At 42.7% G+C, this 13,695-nt stretch overlaps 1 protein-coding gene across 6 annotated transcripts in view; it reads right to left on the bottom strand.

Annotated features, from left to right (window-relative positions):
- Positions 1-13,302, bottom strand: part of NR2C2 (nuclear receptor subfamily 2 group C member 2) — a 106,794-nt gene extending 93,492 nt beyond the window's left edge. For 4 of the 6 annotated variants that reach the window (XR_010727337.1, XM_066245655.1, XM_066245660.1 and 1 more), the window contains exon 1: positions 12,963-13,302. The gene's annotated coding sequence lies outside the window, so the exon portion shown is untranslated. Of the gene's footprint in view, positions 1-112; positions 153-12,962 lie in introns of all 6 variants that reach the window. The other 2 variants (XM_066245656.1, XM_066245658.1) reach the window with 1 other exon arrangement.
- Positions 13,303-13,695: the final 393 nt, after the last annotated feature.

Below are 13,695 nucleotides of genomic sequence, written 5' to 3'. Positions count from 1 at the left end.
GATATCTCAACGTAAAAACAAAATTCTCAGGTGATATCAGAAAGTGAGGGAAAACATTTAACTCACGTGCATAGGTTAAAAACAAAGAGAATGTCAGGGGTAAGACTCTCACCTGAAGGCTTCTCTCACTGCTACCACAGCCACAGGCACTCCTAAAGACAAAAAGACCACATAGTAGGAAGGAAAGGTAGAGCACTTTAACAATGGCTGTCAATTAGGAGGCATCCCCCTAGAATGAGAAGCTCCAGGGAAAAGTCTGTTGTGTCCATACATAGTTTGAAAAACCAGTCACTAGCACATATAACTTTGCATTTGAAGTCTGAAAAGAAAAAAATCTATTGCTTTGACACTACAAACTAGACAAAGCACTTAAAAAAAAATCTTCGTGGTTGGTAGAGCTAAGCATGATAATACTGATAGTAACTAACATATACTGATTACAATACACCAAGGCACTATATTAATAAGCACTATGGACAAAACAACACAGTACTTGGTACAAAAACCTGAGGTCTTCAAAGATTGGTCCTTGACCTGTTCAGCTCCCTAACTCCTGAAGATTGCTTCCACACACAATAAGGCTCCTGGAAAAGACCCAAACTGCAATAGAATATTTCTCTATGGTAGCTTTAAAATAATCAAGTTCAATCATCACCAATCCTTTTTATGCCATTGCTATAAAATAGTAAATGAACTGACTGTTGAGAATTAACAACAATAAGAGAAGGAGGAGGAGAAAGTTCTTTTTCTTGAAGAACTTTACAAGGAAACCAAGAAAAGCTATGCAATGTAAATGCTACGAAGAGTGTCCAAAGAAGAAGCATCTCCCTCTGCCTGTGGGGGCCAATGACAATTTTACAGGAAAGGAGCTGGGTCTTGAAGGAAGAGTAGAAATTCAACAAGCAAAGAGAAGGAAGACAGGGAAAGTACTATGCAGAGAGGACAGCTCATACAAACTGGCAGGTATGAAGGAGTAGGGCATATCTGAGAAACAACAGAAAACTGGTGGGGAAGTCAGAGAGGTCAGGAGAGGAGAGAGGCTGACATTGTAGACAACAGAGAACTATCAGAGGTTTGGCAGAAAAATGAAGTGATCTGGATCTTCAAAAACTCTTTTAGGCAACAGTGTGCAGATGACAGAGAAGGAAAGACTATACATGGAGGACCAGTTACAAAGTGGTGACAAAGATTAGGGATAAAGGTGTAGTCTTAAACTTAATTTGAATGTTCTTCTGGTACAGCACACTTATGACAACAAGGCATAGTATATAAAAACTATAATGAAGACCACAGGATGATGGAAATAAAACTATTATTGGTTGGCCTATGCCGGTGTAGGTTTTATAACAAATTCTTTCAAATACAATGAGATCACAATTACTCTTTTAACAAGAAGCAGAGAACACTATGGTGACCTTGAATCAGCTCTTGTAGACTCACATAATGTGTACAGCTAAACAAATTTTGCAACCAGGGTTTCTTTATTAAAGTAGAGCTACTGCAGTGAAAGCTGGGCTCTGACTAGAAACACCTGAATACTCAGTAATTCGCCAGGACAGCTCAGCTATGTTCCCCACAGGGGCAGGTTTAGTAGTCAGTATACAAATGGCAATAAATAAGCACGGAGACAAAGAAACTCTGTCTTTATTGATAGGAATGAGTGAGTCTGCCTTTCCCTTCACAATCAATTTATTCACATATTTATGTATTACATGGCCCATAATTATATAACATCAAAAAATCTACTGTCTTGATAATTCTCATCTAAACAAATAAACTATGTTCTCAGGTTCTGGTGCTAAGCTGATCTCTCTGATACTAGACCACATGAGGTTACTGTGAAGATTAGACCTTAAATATGCAGATGACTGGCACACAGCAGACATGTAAAACATGGAAGCTACTATCAGTAAAAGGAAATGGTGCCACTTTATCAAATAAATTTGAAAGCAATAATGCGAACTATTAAATGCATACTCTATTCAGGACTAGGTTTCTCATTTTGACATAAGATGCACATGAAATTTATCTATACTTCTATGTATCACATGCTGACACAGCATTTGGAATTCATTGTTAAATTGTATAACTGGTTAAAATGGAAGGACTGAACTAGGATAAATCTCACAAATATTGAAAAATAAACCAATATCCCCATGTTCATCGCAGCATTATTCACAGTGGCCACAACATGGAAACAACCAAAGTGTCCTTTGATAGAGGCCTGGATAAAGAAGATGTGGTACATATATTCAATGGAATACTACTCAGCCATAAGAAATGATGACATATTGCCATTTATGACAACATGGATGGACCTTGAGAACATTATACTGAGTGAAATAAGCAAATCAGAAAAAGCCAAGAACTATATGATTTCACACACAGAAGCATATAAAACTGAGACTTACAGACATAGATAAAAGTGAAGTGCTTACGGGAAGGGGGGAGTAAAGAGGGACAAATATACAGTGACGGAAAATTATTTGACTTTGGGTGATGAGTACACAACATAATCAACAGTTCAAATACTATAGAAATGTTTACCTGAAACATTTTTTTTTAAGCGAGCAAGAGAGAAGAGAGAAGAGAGAGAGAGGGAGAGAGGGACAAAGACAGACAAGGACAGACAGCAAGGGAGAGAGATGAGAAGCATCAACTTGTAGTTGTGGCATCTTAGTTGGTCACTGACTGCTTTCTTATTTGTGTCTTAACCAAGAGCGAGGGCCTCCAGCTGAGCCAGTAACCCCTTGCTCAAGCCAGTGACCTTGGGGTTTTGAACCTGGGTCCTCAGCATCCCAGGCCAATGCTCTATTCATTACGCCACTGCCTGGTCTGGTGAAACCTATATACTCTTACAGATCGATGTGACCCCTTTAAATTTAATTTTCTAAATAAAAAAAAACAAACAAAAACCCAATACCTAATAACTATTTGCAAACTAGTACATGGGTACAGAATTCTTGATAGGTCCAAGGTATTCAATGTAAATTCTGTTATGCTGTGACTGTCAGTCTTTCTATTTATTCTCATGGGAAAATAAAAACTAAAGAATCTAGATAACCTGAAAGAATTTTAAAAAATGAGAAATACATAGCTCAAGACTTGAAACCAGGAAATGGAAATCAAGTGGCAGATTTAATATAATTTAGTATAATGTTCATCAAAAGAAAAGAGATTCATGGGAATGCCTCTAAGGTCAAGTTCAGTATACATCTTTTTTTCTTTTTTTTTGTATTTTCCTGAAGCTGGAAACAGGAAGAGACAGTCAGACAGACTCCCGCATGAGCCCGACCAGGATCCACCTGGCATGCCCACCAGGGGGCGATGCTCTGCCCCTCGGGGCATCGCTCTGTTGCGACCAGAGCCACTCTAGCGCCTGGGGCAGAGGCCAAGGAGCCATCCCCAGCGCCCGGGCCATCTTTGCTCCAATGGAGCCTCGGCTGCGGGAGGGGAAGAGAGACAGAGAGGAAGGAGAGGGGGAGGGGTGGAGAAGCAGATGGGTGCTTCTCCTGTGTGCCCTGGCCGGGAATCAAACCCAGGACTTCTGCAAGCCAGGCCGATGCTCTACCACTGAGCCAACCGGCCAGGGCAGTATACATCTTTATATCATCAGAAACCCTGCCCCTACTTAGACCAACATAACTTGCTTTTGGGTCAGGTGACTTTCTGCCCTCCACAAGAAACTTATAAGTCTGGACTATAAGAAAGGGACAGCAATGATATACATGTGTGGGGGCTGGAGCAGTGGAGTAGCAACGCTACAACTTTCTGTGTGGAGATTTTCCTTAAAGAAAAAAAATCATTGTACACTGTAGATAATTTTCCTCTCCTTCCCAAGGGCTCAAGTGTAACTCTTTATTTCCATTAGTGTGAGAAAGGGATAGATGGATGAAAGGAAAGCAATAGACTTATTGAGAATCCACAATGTGCCTTACATCAAACTAGGCATCATTTAATCCTTAAAATACTTTCTGAGGAGGTATTGTTAGCTCTCCTGATACATACAGAAAAAAACGGAGACTCAAGTTTAATCACTGTTTCAAGTTTTCCAGCTTGTAAGAAGTATACCTAGGATTCTAACTCAGGCCTCTTTGACTCTAAGAACACAATATACCATCTGTACCACAGTGCCCTTCAAAATTATTTCCAAAAAAAACAGGAAAAGATTTTAAAAAGTAAAAGGGGACCAGTTAAATTATCTTAGGGAACAAACTGCCCATATCAAAAAACTATATCATTTAATAACTCGTTTATACAACCACTAATTCCTAAATATAGCAGGCCCTCAAATAATGTCATTTTGTTGTAACATTGATGAGATGCCCAAACTTAACTCTTGTTTATATCAAATTACCTATCTATGGTAAAATTGGTTTCATTATGTTTCACTTAAAGTTGCAGAATCTACTGACAACTGTTGAGGACTTAATAATGTATGTGCTTTATGTTTCAGTATTGCTCTCAGAAATTTCTGATCCAGCTTCACCAAGATAGTAATACAATGATTCTTTTGACACTTGAACATACTTTTCCAGTAAAATTTTACCTACATAATAAAGTGATTAAAATAGTAAGATTAATTTTATTGTCTTTTTTTTTTTTAATACTTTATTTATTGATTTTACAGAGACAGGAGAGAAAGGGGAGCATGGATTGGGAAGTATCAACTCATAGGTGCTTCATGTTAGTTGTTCATTGCTCGCTTGTTGTATGTGCCTTGGCCAGGGCAGCCCAGGGTTTCGAACCGGCAACCTTGGCACTCCAGGCCGAAGGTTTATCCACTGTGCCACCACAGGCCAGGCAATTTTACTGTCTTTTTTAAAGTGAAAATTGTTACTGAAGTACAACATGCAAATATAAAGGTGCACAAATCACCTGACCAGGCAGTGGCGCAGTGATCGGACTAGGATGCAGAGGACCCAGGTTCAAGACTGAGGTAGCCAGCTTGAGTGCAGGCTCATCTGGTTTGAGGAAGGCTCACCAGCTTGGACCCAAGGTCACTGGCTCAAGCAAGGGGTTACTCGGTCTGCTGAAGGCCTGCGGTCAAGGCACATATGAGAAAGCAATCAATGAACAACTAAGGCATCACAACGAAAAAAACTAATGATTGGTGCTTCTCATTTCTCTCTGTTCCTGTCTGTCCCTGTCTATCCACCCCCCCCCCCCCGTCCCTGTAAAAAAAAATAAAATAAAAATAAATAAAGGTGCACAAATCATAAATGAAACAGCTCAATGAATATTCACTAAGTGAACACAAATGTAAACACCACTCAGATCTATAAAACATTACTAGCACCCCTAAAGTCTCCTTTATACTCCCTCTCCCTATAGTCATTTACTGTATTTTCCTTCTCCTTTCCTGACTTTTATTACCATGGACCAACTTTACTTGTTTTTGAGTTTATCTAATATATTTTTTGTGCATCTGGCTTCTTTAGCTCATTATTTTTGTGAAAACCATGAGTAGTTAGTGCATTTTCATTGTGTGTAGTATTATAGTGTGTACATACACCACAATTGATCCATTTTATAGCTAATAAACATCTTGTTTCTAGTTTGGAGCTCTTAGGACTCCTACCCATATAAACATTTTTGTACGTGCCATAAAAATTTTTTATTGACTTAGAGAGAGAGAGAGAGGGAGAGGGAAATATTGATTAGCTGCTTGACTTATCCATTCATTCGTTGGTTGTTTCCTGTATGTGCCCTGACCAGGGATTGAATCAACAACCTTGGCTTAGCAAAATAATGTTCCAACCAACTGAACTACCGGGTCAGGGCCTTAATATGCCTTCTGATGCAATGTTATCTTTTCATTTGAAAATTTTCCTTTCTAAAAAAGCTGTCTTTTAGCCCTGGCCAGATAGCTCGGTTGGTTAGAGCAGTGGTCCCCAACCTTTTTTAGGCCACGGACTGGTTTCATGTCAGAAAATATTTTCACGGACCAGCCTTTAGGGTGGGACGGATAAATGTATCACATGACCGAGACAAGCATCAAGAGTGAGTCTTAGACAGATGTAACAGAGGAAATCTGGTCATTTTTAAAAAATAAAACATCGTTCAGACTTAAATATAAATAAAACAGAAATAACGTAAGTTATTTATTCTTTCTCTGTGGACCGGTACCAAATGGCCCACGGAACGGTACCGGTCTGCGGCCCACGGGTTGGGGACCACTGGGTTAGACCTCTGTCCCGAAGTACAGATACTGCCTATGGAAACAGTATCGATGTTCCTGTCTCTTTTTCCCTCCCTTTTTCTCTCTAAAAATCAATAAAATAAAAATTTTAAAAATGTCTTTTACTTCAGAAATTAAACATAAACTTCATTTTAAAAAATCTGCATTGCATTAAATAAGTCAACAAACATGTTCTAATTACCAGGTTTTTCAGCCAAGGGCTGACCTAGACTCTGCAGTATGCGCTTGGTAAACATGAATTTTCATAAGTCCAAGTTTACTCACCTAATCAACCTACCAAAAAGATGCACTATCGCAGAAGCAATAGAGGAGGGTGAGAGAAAGAAAATGAAGGCGGTACACAGAGGCAGGCAGTTACTGAAGTGCATTTGTGGGCAGCCAGGTAAGAAATGTTTTTTATTTTTATTTTTGCATAGCTTCTATCAATACATGAACAATAAAAGTAAATGAGGTGGTTCCCAGTAAAATCATAAAGCCTTCAAGTTTGAGTCTAGCACTGCCAGCTTTTCATTTTTCCACCTCACCCTTCAGCCGCATTCACCCAATTTTCCAGGCCCCCATACCTTTTTTCACACTTCCCACTAATCCAAAAAGAACATAATGAGATCCTCTTTTATACTTGGAACAAAATTCTTCTCTATCAACATGTTAACATTTCCAGCAATTAGACTCTTTGGGATTACTGCCTGACCAGTGGGGTGCTGAGGTCCCAGGTTTGAAACCCCAAAGTCGCCAGCTTGAGCATGGGATCATCGATAGGATCCCATGGTCACTGGATTGAGCACCCTGGTCAAGGCATGTATGAAAAGCAATCAATGAACAACTAAAGTGACAAAACTACGAATTGATGCTTCTCATCTCTCTCTCTTGGGTGCACGCTTAAAAAAAAATCTAATTAGGAGTTACTGTCAATATTATGGAATGAGGTCCTGGCCAGGTTGCTAAGTGGATGGAGCGTAATACCAACATGCCAAAGTCACAGGTTCAAACCCCAGTCAGGGAACTGACCAGTGAGTGAGTGCACAACTAAATGGAAGAACTGAGTGGAATAATGAATTGATGCTTCTCTCTCTCTCAAATCAAAGGAAAAAATTTAAAAATAATTATGGAATGAAAGGTTTCACCTCCTATTTAGGGGCTTCAGGTCTCCTATTACAGTAGAAGAAATCATTTTTATTTGTCCCTGAGATTGGCTTTCATCATTATAAGCTACCTGGAGTCCAGGAGTATATCAGAAAAGACAGTTGAGTGTCTGAGCTCACCTATTCCTTTCTCATCCTAACAGTTCACTTCCCATCCCTCTGTTCCAAGACTCCCAGATACGAGGGATATGAATCTCCACATAATGCTATGCCAACACCCTGAGCTGGACTTTCATCCTATCTACTACTCATCATCATTATGAGCTCTGCTAGTTGAGTTGCAGGTCCTAGGCAGTCCTGACTTTTGGTATAGAGCTCCTTTTGCTTAAAACACTCTAGTACTCAGGGCACCTGAAGACAGGGGTGAGTGAGCAGGTAACAGAAAAAAGTGACAAGGATATGGGGAAGGAATGACAGGATGGGACAGAATTACAAAGAAAATCTTAGCCTCTAGTCATTAGGTTTCAAGCAAGTTAAACTTCAACAAATAAGGAATGTGTGACAGAAACACGAATGTGTCCATTAGGTTAAAGATGATAATCATATATGAAGGAAAAGTCAACAGGATTTCAGTTCCCCATAACCAGTGAAAAGATCTAAACTCTGGCAGAGGAGTTTTGCATCAGGTGTGAGGCTGGATTTGAACTCTAAGATGGAGTCCTTCACAGAGTCCTCCTATGTAGTATTAAGGGAAATTAGTATCTGTTTTAAGAGATGCTTTGGTAGTAAAGGAGCATATGGTACATAGGTAAGAGATCAACAAAGGTGAACCTCCAAATCAGAGCCTTTAATATGTGGAGACACTAAAGCAGCTAGACACAAAAGGTTACTGTTTCAGTGCCAAGGTTGAAGGGATTCTGCTACACACAGGCCCACCTGCCTTGTTCTCTATGTCAGTGGTTTTCAATGTTTTTACACTTGGGAACCGGTGAAAATAGAATTATTTTTTAGACAGCTAAGGCAGAAATTACCCTGAACATAAGCAAATTTAACTAAGAGCATTAGGTCTATAATCTTCATACAACATCAGGGTGGTTAACTCTTTTGTGGACTGACATGAAATTTCTGGCGGACAGGCGGCTGAAATGACTGCTCTATGTCATTTGGACAAGTTACCCCTACTACTGCCCCCAATCTCAGTGTTGGCTCCCCCATCCCATTTTAATAGTGGGAAATGTATAAGCCTCCAAGATGCTACCCACTCAAGGTTGTAGAAACAGGCACTGAACTGTTACTTGACTCCTTGGAGACAAATGTTAGACTTCCTAAAATTCCTAATAAAATGAGGTTATTACACGTATGGTTTTTCTTTTTCCTGTAAAGGCATATTCATAAAAACAAAATTTCAAAATCATTTTTAAAAAATCTGTTGAAAGCAATAAATAAGTAATTTAATGTTGTAAGACAATATATAGCTTTTTCATTAAACTGTCAGTTCTTTGGTTACTGGGTAATTAATTCAAGGAATTAAAATTATTGAGTAAACAACTGATACCAAAAAAAATCCTGTAACAGGATAGAAAAAAAAAATCATAACCAAAGGTTTAAATAAAAGTGTGACTTGTTGGCCCTGGCGGGTTGGCTCAGTGGTAGAGCATCCGCCTGGTGTGCAGGAGTCCTGGGTTTGATTCCCGGCCAGGGCACACAGGAGAAGCGCCCATCTGCTTCTCCATCCCTCCCCCTCTCCTTCCTGTCTCTCTCTTCCCCTCCCGCAGCCGAGGCTCCATTGGCGCAAAGTTGGTCCGTGCACTGAGGATGGCTCTATGGCCTCTGCCTCAGGCGCTAGAATGGCTCTGGTTACAACAGAGCAACGCCCCAGATGGGCAGAGCATCGCCCCCTGGTGGACATGCCGGGTGGATCCCAGTCGGGCACATGCGGGAGTCTGACTGCCTCCCGGTTTCCAACTTCAGAAAAATACAAAAAAAAAAAAAAAAGAAAAGTGTGACTGTTACTGGTTTTATAATACTTTAACATTTTATTCTTAAATCAGTTAATATATAAAATATCAGCAAAAATGTTCTATTTACCAGACTTCCCAGCAGAAGAGCTTGATATATACATACTTTCTGAAGTCTGCTTTAACTTTGGTAAAACAATTAAGTGATTTTCAAAAATTCTGTATATGAACCAATTTATCTTTGGAAAGATAAATATTCAAAACCAATGGCTACAGAGACTTTCAGTTCTCAACTTCCTGCAAACCTACCAAAGGCTTCTTTCTGTTCTCTTATCCCCACTGATAGAGAAACAAAGACTAGCCTTTTTAATTTCAAGAAAATCACTTTGGTGCTTTTCTTTCTTCAGTTAAAGTAAATGACACAAATATATTTGAGCTATCTGTTTATTAATGAATTCCATATAAACTCATTAACTTTCATGTAACTTTGAGATTCAAATAATCATTAAGTTAGCTATTTCTTTTCTTGAAAAAAACTAACCATAAAATCAACATATGAGTAAAAAGAGATTCATTTGGGTTATCTGATGCATATTCATGTATCCATTCAGTGCTACATCTGTAAGGGACCACTTCCTAAATTCATCCAAATGGTATAACAGACATTTTATTGCCAAACAAGCCCACACACAAAAAGGTTTGATAATTTATATCATACATTATCTATTCATTCACTCAACAAATAGTGCCAGGCACTCTGTTAAGTGCTGAAAATATAACGATGAGCAAAATAATTTCTGCTCTTATTAAGCTTATCATATGATGGGGGAACAAATATCAAGCAATCGTACAGGAGGGAGGTGGAGAAGGGTAGAGGGGGGACAGATGGTGATGGAGACTTGACTTGGGGTGGTGAACACACAATGCAACATACAGATGATGTATACATAGAAGAATTGTACACTTGAAGCCTGTATATTTTATTAACCAATGTCACCCCCAATAAATTCAATTAAAATATTTTAAAAATCATATAATGGAGTATAATTAAAAAGTTAGACAAAGGTTATAACAGAAAAAAACAACATAGTTAAGTGAAAGAATCTGATCTAAACTGGCACTGGGCATCAGAGAGGGCTACGCTGAGGAAGTGATGAATGAGCTGAGATCTGCAGGAGTGGGGTATGTGTGGGTGTGGAGTTGGGGATGGGAGAGGGCATGTGAGGATTCCAGGCTGAGGGAAGAGCCTGAGGTTAAGGTAAGCTACAGCGCCAAGGAAGTTAAAGGCAAATCAGTATGTTTATAGCACAAGGGGCTAGGAGTACAGGGATAAGAAATGATGAAACATCTTAGAAAGGTTTTTAAATAGAGAGCAGGAAATGGACCTCCACAATTACACTGGTTCTACTGGGGCTTGAACAATGTAATGCTTGTTCAAGACTTGTAAATTGTGAACCACCCCATCCATACTTTTTTGTTAGTTCCACTAGTTTGTTTTCTAAATAAATTTTTGGTCTGAATGCCAATAACCAAAAGCAGAAGAGTCAAAACTAGAACCCAAGTGTTCTAGTGTTTTGCCTCTATACCACACTGCCTAACAATTTCATTGTTTATATCTTTTAACTAGACCGATATCTCTAACAGCTAGTGCTTCACTGTGACAGTAACCCCAATTATGAGTATTTACTATATGCAAAGCACTTTTCTAAACTCTTTATTTATATTAACTCAGTTTATCCTCAATTCTAGAAGAAAGGTCCTATTATTGTCCAGATGAGGAAACTAAAGCTCAAAAGAGTTAACTTACCCAAAGTCACACAGCTAGTAAATGTTGGCCCTGATAACCAACACACTAATTAGCTTTTGCTTAAAACATTTTGTGTGTGTGTGTGTGTGTGTATGGGGCAACTCCTGTACAGAACCACATTCCTATACTTGAGAAGATCTATCAATGTCTCAGCCATCTCTGCAATTCCCAGTCTAGCACCTAGTTCCTGGGACTCAGCAAATAATAAATTGAAGATGGTCATAAGGGGCTGATGAAGGATTTAAATCTGGAAGTGATTTTGTGAGGCTTTTCCCCCAGTCACATATTCATCAGCAGTTCACTTAACGACTATATTTTCCTTGATTCTTTTTTATTAAGTTGACTGTTACCCTTGTCATATTTCACAGACCTTAGCTTGGAAGACAGAGTGGGATAATGAAAAAAAACAATCAACTAGTTTCAACCATTCTCTAGCCAACAGCCGGCCTGTTCTTAATGACACCAAATGCTTCCCCTCCCGGTCCTTGAGAACCACTTGTGGTTCTCTCTCTATTCATTACGTTATTTCCTTGGGTTCCTCCGTTCAGACATCACCTCCTTACAGAAGCCTTTTCTGACTACCCAACCTAAATGCCGTCTTTAATACACTATTCAGTTTCATTTCATTTCTTTCCCGGAAATTCATCATTCCCTGAAATCATCTCCTTATTTGTCTATTCACCCCCAACCCCAATTCTAGGAGGGCAGCGAGGCCTGGTCTAGCTGGTTCTCTGGATGTACTCCCAGTGCCCTAAACTAAACAAGTAAGCACTTAATTAACGTGCGAAAAGAGAATTACCTGATTCACCTGTGTTCTCTCAAGCTCTCAATACACTATAGCTTTTCACTCCTGGATCTTCTACTAACGATTTTCAACAATAACACCATTTTTACATTGCTTTGGGTTTCACAAAGCAGCCTGGACTCCATTTCCTGAGTCCAGCACCTCAACAATCCTGAGAAGGGAGGTCCGACCTGGCAAAACGCCCATTCTCCTCATTTTACAATCTATGAAATTGAACTTCAGAGGATTTGCCCGCGGCTGCGCCAGAAATACGGGAAGGAGCCCTGAAAAGTGTCTAGATCCCAAAAAATCCTTCCCACGAGTCAGCGCCGTGGATTCAAGATGCTTCCCCATCCTTATTGCTATACAGTTCTTCATTTCTCATTCCGACGCGCTCCAGGTCAGGGGAAGCCGCCAGGCCCCTGCACGGATCCCGAACGCCCCAGACTCTAGCCCCGGCCGCGCCCCCAGGGCCCCAGGCCGCGCCCCCGGGCCTCGGCTCCCGCCCGCCAGGACTCCAGCGACCCACGAGGACCGCCCTCTCCTGCAGGAGCCAGTCAGCAAAGCTTCAGTGGGCGGAGCCACAGGCCCCGGCCCTCCTTCTGGGCACCAACTGGTCGGAAAAGCCGTCGCTCACGAAGTCGCACTCCGCACCGCCTTACACCCCCCCTTCTGAAAAAACAGCGGTTGGGCCGCGGCGGCCACCAACGGCACAAAAGCAGCGGAGGGGCGAGGAGTCGGGGAATGAGGGAAGGAGGGACTGCAAGGAGGAGGAGGCTGACAGGAAGAAGAGGCAAGTCCGGCCCAGCCAGAGCTATCTCCATCGAGAACAAAATGGCGGCGCTGGCGAAGGGCCAAGTGTGAGGCGGGGCCGCGGCCATTCCCCCTCTTCCCCCACCCTCGCGACGGCCGGGCCGGTCAGGGGGAGCCCGCTCGCTGCTCCCGGCGCGGGCGGGGAAGGGAGGGGAGCGGCCCGGCCCACTATGCAAAGCGTCCGGCGCCGCCACCGCCCCATGGCAAAGGTAAAAGGGTCGAGTTCAGCCGCAGCCACGGCGCCTCCATGTCCGCGCGCCAGGCCCGCCCCCTCCGCCGCCGGACCGACCCCGCCCCGGCCCTTTTTCAATTTTACCTCAGGATTTGGCGCCAAAGCGGCCTCGAAGCTGGTCCCGTGTCGGCGGCGGGCGACCCCCGGCGCGGAGGCAGGGCGCGGGGAGGCCGGGCTCCCGGCGTTGGCGGATGGCGGGAGCCCCGAGGCCGCAGGCTCGCGGGGCAGCAGGAGAGAGACGAGACGCCGAAGTGGAAGCAGGGGCGGGCCCGTGGGCGCCGCTGGGGTCGCAGGGATGGGGGGGGGTTGTTATTGTTTTTGTCAGTGAAAGGTCAGAGTTCGTGACCCCGGTGCCGCCGCCGCCGCCGCCCGTGCGCTGGTAGGAGGAGGGCGAATGTTCTTCTTCCTCTTCCCAGCGCCAGCCTCGCCGTGGCCGTGGGGGGCGGGCGAGCACGCGATTGGCTGAGCCACGCGCGCGCACCGGAACGCCGCGGCCGGCGCTGCTTCCTCCGGCCCCTCGCGGTTCCGTTCGTCGCCGCTGCCCGGCGGCCGCTGGGGGACCTCAAACGCCTGGGGACCCTGCGACGCGGTCGGCATTGCAGTCAGACGAATATGGAATTTAAATGGCGCGGGTGCCGCCGTTCTTAAGGTAAAAGGTGGGTTGGTCGTTTTAAAAAAACTAAAAATGTGGGGCACCGTTATTTCGGTCCGAGGCAGCGTTCCCCGAGGTACTGCGAGCCTGGAGGATAGGCGGGAGCAGTGTTCTCGCTGGGACGTCCTCCACCATGGCCTCTCGCCGAACTGAAACCTGTTTTTG

Source organism: Saccopteryx bilineata, chromosome 10, assembly GCF_036850765.1.
Source record: "Saccopteryx bilineata isolate mSacBil1 chromosome 10, mSacBil1_pri_phased_curated, whole genome shotgun sequence".
NCBI classification, from domain to species: domain Eukaryota; kingdom Metazoa; phylum Chordata; class Mammalia; order Chiroptera; family Emballonuridae; genus Saccopteryx; species Saccopteryx bilineata.
Note: the sequence above shows the minus strand (reverse complement) of the source record. Positions and strands in the feature narration are given on the sequence as shown.